The sequence below is a fragment of the Oratosquilla oratoria genome, chromosome 42, assembly GCF_046742065.1.
Source record: "Oratosquilla oratoria isolate Oo_2021 chromosome 42, ASM4674206v1, whole genome shotgun sequence".
Classification (NCBI taxonomy): domain Eukaryota; kingdom Metazoa; phylum Arthropoda; class Malacostraca; order Stomatopoda; family Squillidae; genus Oratosquilla; species Oratosquilla oratoria.
Window position 1 is genome coordinate 1072445 of NC_134818.1, and position 12152 is coordinate 1084596.

The following is a 12152-nucleotide window of genomic DNA, read 5'->3' on the forward strand; positions in this document are numbered from 1 at the left end:
AATTTGCTTCATAGTAAACCCATTACATCTAAATTAAGTTACATTCTATATTCATCATTGTAAAATCAGTTACAGTTGAAACTCATCACGTCTACAATCCGTTACACGTGCCAAGTCCGTTACACAGGAAATTTATTTAAAATATTTCACCTTGAAATCCGTTACATTTTGAATTCATTACTGGCGAAATCTACGCATCTGAAATCCGTTAAATTTTGAATCCATTACAGGCAAAATCAACACATCTGAAATCCGTTACCCCTGAAATCCGTTACCCTGAGGTAAATCAGTTTCATCACAAATATAAACCACAAGAAAAAAAAAAAAAATAACTCACACATCTGTCACACTCGGTATTACGACAAAAAGTCCTTCACGTCAGAATCCGTTACTCCTGAATTCGTTGAACTTGGAACCGGAAGCTGATTTATTATAAGCCACATCGTCCATATACCAACGTCGTCGACTCTTGTATCATAATCGCGATGGAGTCTGTCTCGTTAGACAAATACCTTCAGGACTGGACGGGCGCTATTTTTCCTCTCAATCTGTCTGCAAATACCGTCAGGCAATCTTTTTCATCTTTGTGACGACTCCTAGGCTTGGAAATGGTTGCAGCTCATGTCGAGTAATCTCGCTCGATCTGGGTGTCAATTTACCCCTTTTAATATTATTGCAGCCAAATCATTCTGTTCATCTCCTTGACAACTTATCATTATCGGAAAGGTTTTGTATAATAACCATTTCACTATTTCTCTGTCGATCAACATCAATACTATCGGCTAAACCTTTTCCAACAACTTCGATCCAGCTTCCCCCACTACCCACCGCCACAGCCAGTACTACCAATACCAGTATTATCATCACCACCACCACTACCACCACCACCACCAGTACTACCAGTACAACCAGTACCAATACCACCAGAACCACCACCACCAGTACCACCTGTACCACTAGTACCACCACCAGTACCAACAGTACCAGTACTACCAGTAATACCAGTACCACCACAAGTACCACCACCAGTACCACTACCAGTACCACCAGTGCCAGTACTACCAGTACCACCACCAGTACCACCAGAACCACCACCACCAGTGCCACCAGTACCACTAGTACTACCACCACCACCAGTGCCAGTACTACCAGTACCACCACCAGTACCACCAGAACCACTACCACCAGTACCACCAGTACCACTAGTACTGCCACCACCACCAGTGCCAGTACTACCAGTACCACCACCAGTACCACCAGAACCACCACCACCAGTACCACTAGTACTACCACCACCAGTACCAGTACTACCAGTACCACCGCCAGTACCACCACCACCAGTACCACCACCAGTACCACCAGTACCACTAGTACTACCACCACCACCAGTGCCAGTACTACCAGTACCACCACCAGTACCACCAGAACCACCACCACCAGCACCACCAGTACCACTAGTACTACCACCACCAGTACCAGTACTACCAGTACCACCGCCAGTACCACCACCACCAGTACCACCACCAGTACCACCAATACCACCACCAGTACTACCAGTACCACCGCCAGTACCACCACCACCAGTACCACCACCAGTACCACCAATACCACCACCAGTACTACCAGTACCATCACCACCAGTACCATCACCAGTAATATCAACACCACCACCACCACCACACCGACCACAATTATTTCTTGGAAACGAAGCCATACTCTACAGACTACAGTCTACTGCATAAAATCCATTGGATGCAAGTCAGAACAAAACCTTGTAATCCTGTTACCGTGCCGAAGAGACGAATCCACCTCATTCCACCTACTCTCTCTTCCACTGCCGAGCCTTTTCCGCCATCTCCTTTTCTTCCTCGTCCTCCTCCCCCCTCCCACTCCTCCTCCTCCTCCTCCTCCCAATCCCCCTCCTCCTCCTCCTCCCAATCCCCCTCATGGCCCTACTGACCTCACTCCGCCCACGATATCTCTCTCTTCCTCTCTCTCTCTCCTTCTCTCTCTATCCCCTTCTCTCTCTCTCTCTCTCTCTCTCTCTCTCTCTCTCTCTCTCTCTCTCTCTCTCTCTCTCTCTCTCTCTCTCTCTCCTTCTCTTTCTCTCTCCTTCTCTCTCTTTCCCCTTCTCTCTCTCTCCCTCTCTCTCCCTCTCCCTCTCTCTCTCTCTCTCTCTCTCTCTCTCTCTCTCTCTCTCTCTCTCTCTCTCTCTCTCTCTCTCTCGACTTCCAATCGACGTTAGTGCCCTGTGCACGGCTAACTGCGAATACGGATACCGCATGTTCCATAATAATCACAAACTGCAACATTGTGTATATGTATGTATGGATATAGGAATATATACATAATATGTATGTGTACAGATATATACATGCCAATACATTTGCACATACATATGTACACATATATATATGTATGTATATATCTGAATATACATATGTATACGTATATATATGTATATATATATACATATATATATATATATATGCATTATATATACGTACATACATGTTCACATATAAGTATGTATATATATGTACACATATACACGTACATGTACAGCATAAACGTACGTAAATACAAATAGATGCATGGATAGTATATATACATGTGCACAGGTTTGGCCATGTGTACATATGTATGTATCTGCACACACTTATGCTTACGCACAGTATATGTATATGCATATGTATACGTACATGCATATGCTTGATAATCCCATTGACTAAACCTTACACGCATTTTATCAGGTGGGGAGGGAGGGCGGGAGTAGACAAGATTCTGTCAGTTGGTTCAAGATGCAAAAGCTTCATATGATTCTTCATCAAAGCAGTTTACCTAAAAGGTCAATGAGAACTTTCATGCCTGAGCGCACTACACTGCACATGGAAGCGAAGTCCTTCCACTTCATTCTGGATTGCATTCCACCTTCCTCCACCTTTGTCCACTTTCTCCGATTACTTACCGCAACGACAGTGATAACAACGACAACGACAGCGACAACGAAAACTACAATGAAAACGACAACGACAGCGAAAACGACGACACAGAAAACGATGACACAGAAAACGAAGAGGCAGAAAACTGCGAAAACTAAAACGACAACAACAACAACGACAACGACAGCGACAACGAAAACTACAATGAAAACGACAACGACAGAGAAAACGACGACACAGAAAACGACGACGAAAACGACGACACAGAAAACTGCGACGACAAAAACGACAACAACAACGACAACGACGACAACGACGACAACGAAAACTACAATGAAAACGACAACGACGACGCAAACGACGACACAGAAAACGACGACGACGACGAAAACGACAACAACAACGACAACGACGGTACACCAAGGACCCCCACCAAACACCACCACCAACATCACCGTAGCCTTATATTAGGCCACTCCTTGAACTTCCCACATGACTCTTGTTCCTCCTCCGCTCTCGATCACCCTCCCAGTTATTACCCTCCTCCCACCCCCTAACACCCTTCTAATACCCGCCGCCTCGCCATCTCTCCTCCACATCCTCCACTTCGCATCTCTACTCCTTAATGTTGTCACCTTCTAAGTCTGAGATATTGTTTCACCTTTGACCTATCGTTCCTCATCGACTTCTTCCTCTCCTTCCGAAAAGAAAGAATAACCTTCATGTGGATAATAAAAGTCAGCCAATAGATCCAAACACAAACTTGATTAAAGTAAGTTCCCATTTTGGACGGAACTGTTGAGAAAAATAATGTAATCGTGTATGAAGTGTGTATGTTACAAGTTAAAATAGAAAAAATAACTATGAAAATATGAATGGAACAATCGGAAAGAATGAACGTAGAAAACGGGAACTAGAATTCCGAGAATATATAGAAAAGTGTTTCCTAACCACATTCTTCTAGCTTAAGGTTATATAAAAAAAGAAAATTTAAAAATTTCAGAAATATATTTGACATTTTTATACCCATAAGCAATGAAACAGTAAAATTTCAGGACGACACATATACTAGATTTTTAATTCAGATGTTTTTTTTTCGAATTTGTTTTAAGGAAATAAGGCCGATTGTCTTCTCTGTTACGTTTTCGGACCAAAAGAAAGTTTTATGTATTACAAAAAGCTTATGGTAGACATCATGTTTGCAGACAGACCTCCAGGATTTATGTGAAAAAAAAGAAAAATTGTACCATAATAAATGCAAAAAAACTATAGTTGGGGCCTCACAAATGCTTTATGTTTTACATTCTCTTTAGCAGTCTGTGTCAAAGAAAACGGAAGACCGCCTCATGGGGCTTCACCAGTGAAAGTGCCACTGCGCAGAATCAACGGGGAACCCGAGCCGTTTCTTTGCGCGCGCGTCATATTTTTCAGCAACCCTTTTTAGGACGGGTATCTCCTCCAAGGGAAAGTGAAATAGTTATTTCTACTTGCTTTTGGACAGCCGGAATACTCCATTACAATTGCGCGTATATGCACGTTTTCTACGATCACGATTACATGTGAAAACAAGAAAATAACATGACCTCCATTCTGTCAGACTAATACATTGTATAGCCGTTTCTCATATATTACATGTGTATATATGTATGTTTACATATGTATATATGTATGTATACGTGTAGATGTATTTGTGTAGTAGATGTGTGTATATGTTTAGTACATGTGCATATGTATATATAGGTATGTGTACATGTGCATATATGTGTATGTATACATATGTATATATGTACATGTGTAGATGTGTATATATGTGTAGTATATGTGCATGTGTATATTTGTATATAGGTATGTGTATGTGCATATATGTATATGTGAAAATGTGCTTGGGAATGTTCAAATGAATATATTCATGTGCATATGTAGATCTGTGTATCTGTAGATCTGTGAATTTGTGTTTATATACATGTACGTATACACATTGAATATCACAAGAAAAAATATGAAACTTGATTTATATTATATTCAGAATGAATACCACAAGACGACAAGAACTAATATAGATAAAATAATCATTAACTAGCACCTACCTAGTCAAACCATATTTAGGACACAGTGTAACATCTAATTGCTATGACCGGTAATTTCCTTATATACAAAAAGAGGGGAATAGGTATCATTTGCAACAAATACAAATAAGAGGGAGACATGACAACCAATCACGCGCGCGCACACACACACACACACACACACACACACACACACACACACACACACACACACACACACACACACACACACACATATATATATATATATATATATATATATACACATACATACATACATATATAAAGAGAGAGAGAGAAAGAGAGAGAAAGAGAACGACATGTTTGCTCTTCTCAAGGCCCGAGTGATGATGCAAAGACAAAAGTTGCGAGGCAGAGGACCACACAATGTCTCTAATCACTTTCCCAACCCTAACACTCTACTCCCTAATCACCCTTGAGGGTGGGAAAAAGCGGTTGAGTATGGGAGCACAGGAGTTGGGATGGAGGAAGGGTGGAGGCTCAAATGGTTTAGAGTGGAGTCATTGTTCTGATGATGGCAGTGGTGGTAGTGATGGTGGTATTAGTGGTGGTAGTAGTGATGGTAGTGGTTGTGGTAGTGGTTGTGGTAGTGGTTGTGGTAGTGGTTGTGGTGGTGGTTGTGGTGGTGGTTAATGGTGATGGTAATGACGGTGGTGATAGTTGTAGTGATGGAAGTTGCGGTAGCTAGTGGTAGTAGAAATATTGGTGGTAGTGGTGGTATAATGATGGTGGTTGATGGTGGTAGTATTGGTGATGGTGATGATGGTGTTATGTTGTAGTGTTGGTGGCTGTGAGTAGAAATGTTGATGGTAGTGGTGGTAGTGATAGTGGCAGTGGTAACAGTGACGTTAACAGTGACGGTGACTGTGATGGAGATGACGGTGGTAATTACAAAAAAAGGAAGAAGGAGAGATGAATGAGGGGGAGGATGAAGAGTATGAGGGGGTGAAAGTATTTAGTGGTTCATGTACGGACGAAAAGTGACTTGGGCATTGTCGCTGAACAAAGAAAGAGGGTCCTATGCGACATCTCCAAGGCAGGGGCCACGCTGAGCCTCGTGCAGGTCTGCATGAGGCAGATGGCAGTGTTGAAAGCCGCGCCGAATGTCCACACCCGCTGTCACCACTCGGATTGCCGAAGCTGTAGTGAATCTATAATTACGAGTGTTGTTCCTTACCTACTCTATACTTGTAGGTGCATTCCTGGAGAGCCTAGCACTCGACGTAACCTTCCCCCTCTGCGTCACGATGGGCACTGCCCCGGTACACGAAATTTGAGTGGTTGGGAAGGGTCCGGTACGTTGAAAAATCGCACCGCTTGTAACACTACAATTAGTATCACCACAAACATGTTGGAAAATTAAAAGAATGACGCAGAGCTCATTCGCATTATAGCTTCAGTTCAAAGTACAAGGGAAATAGTATCATAAACTGAATGTATCCCTAGTGTTAGAAGATGGAATAAAAAATCGTTAAGACCGGTGAGAATATGTCGTTATGGAATAGAGTAATAATAATCTGAATAAGGAGCGTATTCTAAAGGAAGAAAGAAAGAAAAAAGGAAAGAAAAAGGGAAATCAGTGCCCCAAACTTTGATGAAACAGAAATGAACGACAATCTTCAAAACGTAATGCAAGTGCTCAAAGTGTTTTGGTCAATTAGAGTTGAATGCACCAGGCGAGTCATTTGAAATCTGATATGTTTATTGAGTTTACGTAATTCATAAACAAATAATGGGAATTGCGTATACCTTTTTGAACTTAAAAACGATTACGTGAATCAGTTCTTTGGTAATTCAATGGGCCTTGAAAAATCATAAGAGAGAGTTAATAATAAAATTCTGATAACTAAGAAAAAATCTAGTTGCGCTTAAGAAAAAAGTGTCACACCAATTCCCTAATATAAATTCATTTATCATATCGCTTGTTTATTACTTCTACGTTCCTTTCGGCCTTCAGTGATTTTGGACCCAGATAAAGCGACATGACGTCACTTTTAACCCACGACTTCCTCGTGTAGCATTTTTCTACACTTAAATTCTAAGTACAAGTAGTGTAGATTCGATACCAAAAAGTTCTTATTCATACAAGTAATACGATTAATATCTAAGTAACATGCAGTTTTGCTTTGTTTATTTGATTAGTAGTACATTTGTTATTAATATTCTAATTTCTGCTGCATCCTGTCTCGTCTTGGATTGCAGTAATCCGCCAGGAATATTTTGCGTAATAACACGCCGACAAAATGTCCATTTTAGGTCTGTAGTACTGCAAATAATACAAAAAGAAAGATAAAAACTACAAATAAACTCTAAGGAAGACGATAAAAACTGATCGGTGAGCCTTTGATGTTATGTGGGTTGAACAAAGAAAGAGAAACATATACATAATATATATATATATATATATATATATATATTATATATATATACACACACACACACACACACACACACACACACACACACACACACACACACACACACACACACACACACACACACACACACACACACAAATAGAAATATATATATATATATATATATATATATATATATATATATATATATATATATATATATATATATATATAGAGCGAGAGAGAGAGAGAGAGAGAGAGAGAACAACGGTGGAGAACAACGCAAGGGGATCTGAAAAATTGAACAACTTTTATCTTTTTCACACAAAGTCCGAGGAAAGACGAAACTGTGACGATTTTTGAGGACCCTCTACGGCGCAGCGGCCCGGGTGATGAGGAACCCAAAGCGGGCCAACTACTCTTGCCTTCCAGGTGCCCTGCGGCTTTGGGGACAGGGCTAATGGTAAAACGTCGTTCATAGTAGTGTTATCCAATAGGAAACATGACCCATTTAGTGAAAGGTCTCGTCAGAAGCGTCACCCATTAGGAAGAGTCCGTGAGGAACCCGTGTCTTCTGGGAAACAGCGTCTCCTGGGACAAACTTTCCTGAAGGAAGATACACCCCTGATAGGACACGACGTTTATTAGGGAGTTCCCGTTAGGTGGCAGCGGTAGTTACGAGGAGCTCAACAGGGGTTGAGGCGCCCTCTAGGACGTGGGCGCCAACTAGAAGACGTCACACAAAGAGGACGGTACGCCTGGAGGGGACAAAATAATGTTGTTACTCTGTTTTACACAATACTTTTCCTATCAATGGCATGAGGTTTCCTCCCTTGTAGTCCTTCGCCGAAGACAACATGTGCCGTTGTGGTTTCTTTATCACGAACGTTTTTAACGAAGAATTTTGGGCCTAGCTTACTTGGTCCTGGGTTATATGGAATGGAGGATACGGGTGTGTGTTTTTGGTCTGTGTTTTGCAACCTGCGACTATCGTGGATGCCGTCATCATCTGTCGTCCGGGGTCATATTTATCTTCGATAAACGTCGTTGATTTCTGTTAACGTAATCATCATTGTCGTCATCGTCATCGTCGCCATCGTCGTCTTTATCGTCTACGTTCGTGACTTGAAGAACCACGGACGTAGGACGTGCGTGACGCTTACTCTCCCTGTCAGATGTCACTTTCGAGTCCCTTTCCACGTCAACCATTCGCGCATATAAATGCTCGTTCAATGGGGTGAGCTTGCTTCATTCAATAAGAAATAAAGCAAAATACTCTTGGGTTCCGCTTTTACTATTTCAAAGTTCTAATTAGTTCCATGGAGCGAGTTTTAGTTTTCTCCTGGTGTTCGTTTTGTTACAAGTGTCTTCGATCCCAATATTTAGTTTTTCGAATAAATCTTAATTACAGTTAAGTGATATGTCGGCAAACTCGTTAGCGAGCCATAAAAAATCTAACTTATAATAGATTTTTTGTATTGTTTAGATATGAATAGAAATTCTAGAATGAGGAAGTTTTTGTTCTTTCAAATCTAGATCAATTGACATAAATCCGTCAACAGTGACAGCATCTCATAAGACAAGTCGGATGTCCTCCCCATGGCTTCTGCTCTATCAAGCCTCATATGATTTGATTTTGTTCGGGGAACTCCACAAGTGTAACCGTCGATACTCTCATATAAACATTTGCCAACTACCAAGTTTATAGTTGTCTGTCCCTTTGTTTCCTTGCTTATTTGTTTGTTTGTTTGTTTGCGTGTGTGTGTGTGTGTGTGTGTGTGTGTGTGTGTGTGTGTGTGTGTGTGTGTGTGTGTGTGTGTGTGTGTGTGCGTGTGTCTGTGTGTCTGTGTGCGCGCATATGTGCGTGTATGTATGTGTATATGTGTGTGTATATGTGTCTGTATGTGTGCGTGTGTGTGCGTGTGTATGTGTAGGTGTAGGTGTGTGTGTATATACGTGTGTATGTGTGAAGAGTTTGCGTGTGTATGTGCGCGCACGAATGCGTATGTGTGATTTCCAAAGCATAACATCACGTTTCTGCAGACGAATATGTGTTACCGTAACCACTCTTCTCCAAAGGGAAGGAGCAGAGATCCGTTGTGGCTGGTCGTGCATTCACTCTCATCTCGCCCACTTTTCTTTTTCTTTCTATTATTAAACACACACGGGCGTGTTCCCCCCCCCCCCCCAAAAAAAAAAAAAAAAAAACTACCTCAAGGTGCTGGCACAGCCAAGGAATGGACCAAAAACGGGCGCAAAACAATGTCAAACGATTAGGATCGAAAGTAGAAAGCGCGAAGAAAAAGAAGATCATCAACCCTGACGCGCCTATGTCGAATTGAGTAAAGAAAAAAAAATGAGAAAACGTTCTCTGTATGGTAATTAGTTTTTTCCATGTTGGAAAATTCCAACTCTGACGACATTTCTAACCGTGACAACTTTCTACGTCGTTTCCACATCCCTGACAACAACTAGCAGGTGTTAGACACGTACATTATATAGAGTACACAGAGACAGGCAGACACAGATTGGTGAAGATTTTGGTAACTTCCAATTTTAATATCTCGCAAGTTCCGTGATTAACGTCTTTCTCGTAACTTTCGATGTTATTCAATTGGTACTCCTAACATTAGTGTATCAAAACTTCCGGAAAAATTACCATCTCGTAATTAACGTGATCAGTACCTCAAAACTTGTAAGATTTCGGAACTTCTGAGATCAATATATTGGAACGTAAATAAATCACAAACATGGTCAAGTAGTCCATGACTGACAATAAATCTTCCTGTTGTCACTTGCTTAAATCTCACGGCACTTATCCACCTCTCCCTCACCGCAGATATATATCACAATTACTTTCGTCTTGGGTAATCTTACGTAGGTACAGGCAAATGGCCGTAGAAAAACTCATCATCCTGTCTTCTAATGACGCGTAAACATGAAACATGACAGGCTTTTACGCTGTCAAGGTCTTTGCTGAGCGTTTCATTTGTCATCACCACTGCAATCACCATTATCATTATCATCACCACTTCCGCCATCACCATCATCATCGAAATCATCATCGCTGTCGCCGTCGTCATCATCATCACCATCACTTCATCACCATCACATCATCACATCATCACATCATCACATCATCACATCATCATCACCATCATCACCATCATCACCATCATCACCACCATCACATCATCACATCACATCATCACATCATCACCATCATCACCATCACTATCGTCATTACTATCCCCATCATCATCATTATCACAACCACTATCGCTACCATCACCAAGACCACCATCGCCGTCGCCATTACCGTCACATCACCCTCCCCATCAACATCACTATATCCATCACAATTTCCATCACCACCTCCGCCATCAGCACCACCATTGCCATCCCCATCGTAGTCACCATCACCATAACCACTATCATTACCATAACCACAGTCACCAACAACAATAACATCGTTATTACTATCCTTACCATCACCATCATCACCTTTACCATCACCATCATTATCACCATCACCATTACCATCACCACCATCATTACCATTGCTATCACCATCATTACTACCGTCACATAACCATCACCCACATCATCACCATCATCATTACCATCACCATGACTACCACCAGCACCATCTTCTTCACCATCTCTACCATCTTAACCACAAAAATTCTCTCAATCATCACCATACAATCGGCATCATCATAACCACCCAAAGCCACCACAGTCACCAATCACAGTCACCAATCACAGGAGAACTAACCATTAACCCATATATAAGGGTCATCGCTTTATACATTTATTTTGTCTACTATACCTCCAGAATATCGTTCTTGTATATAATCATTCTGGTAACAACGAGACGTTTTTACCCAGGTTAGGGAAAGCCATCTCAATATTTGATACTCTTCTCCAAGTCTCCATCCTTTGGCTTTCTTTGTTCAGATCATGTGCATTCTTGCGTGCTTCAGTCTAGTCAAGGCGTCTAACTTATGAGGGATCACAATCTTCAAATGTCTTCGTCGAAGTGAGGAGACTCGCTTAAGAGCAACAATTCCTTTGGCTTGATACAATGGGTTACTCGACAGAATAATACCAGTCATGTGACTCCAGCAAAGGAGAACAAATATCATCCAGCTTTCCCTCAAACTTCTTATTTTCTTAATTCCTTCTTCAATCCGACTCCTTCTTCAGTCCGACTCCTCTTTCAACTCCTTCCTCGACCATTTTTTCAACTCGTCAAATCATCTTGTTCAACTGCGTTTACTTTTGGTGGCTACTCTATGGCATCCGAGGAGCTCAGGCCTCAACCTTCAGCACATAGTAATCTGTTTTCTTTCAAGGTCAGTCGTTTCGTTCATTGTCTGGGCCGCTACTCACTTTCCAGTGAATGTCTTGCCGTTGGCGCTGATGACTGAGTCAATAGATTGCCAAGGACTGTCAACAAGGGAATCAGGAGCTGGTTTTTTTTCCTATTTCTATTGGTTTTCGCATTTTCTTAGAATACAAACACTTGGTGAATGTTCAGTAAAGCTTATTAGATAGTGAAATTAATACGGTATATTTTCTTACTTGTACATTACATTATCTATTCACTCGTTTACTGTTCTATCGCATTTTAGATGTAATTCTATGAAATGTCCGAGTTTCATTGGCTTTTATTTTTTCCATATTCAAATGTTTTATGATTCTAAGCAACACTCAAAGTATCTAGATTTAGCACCTTTAGAACCACTTGTGTCTCCAAGGAA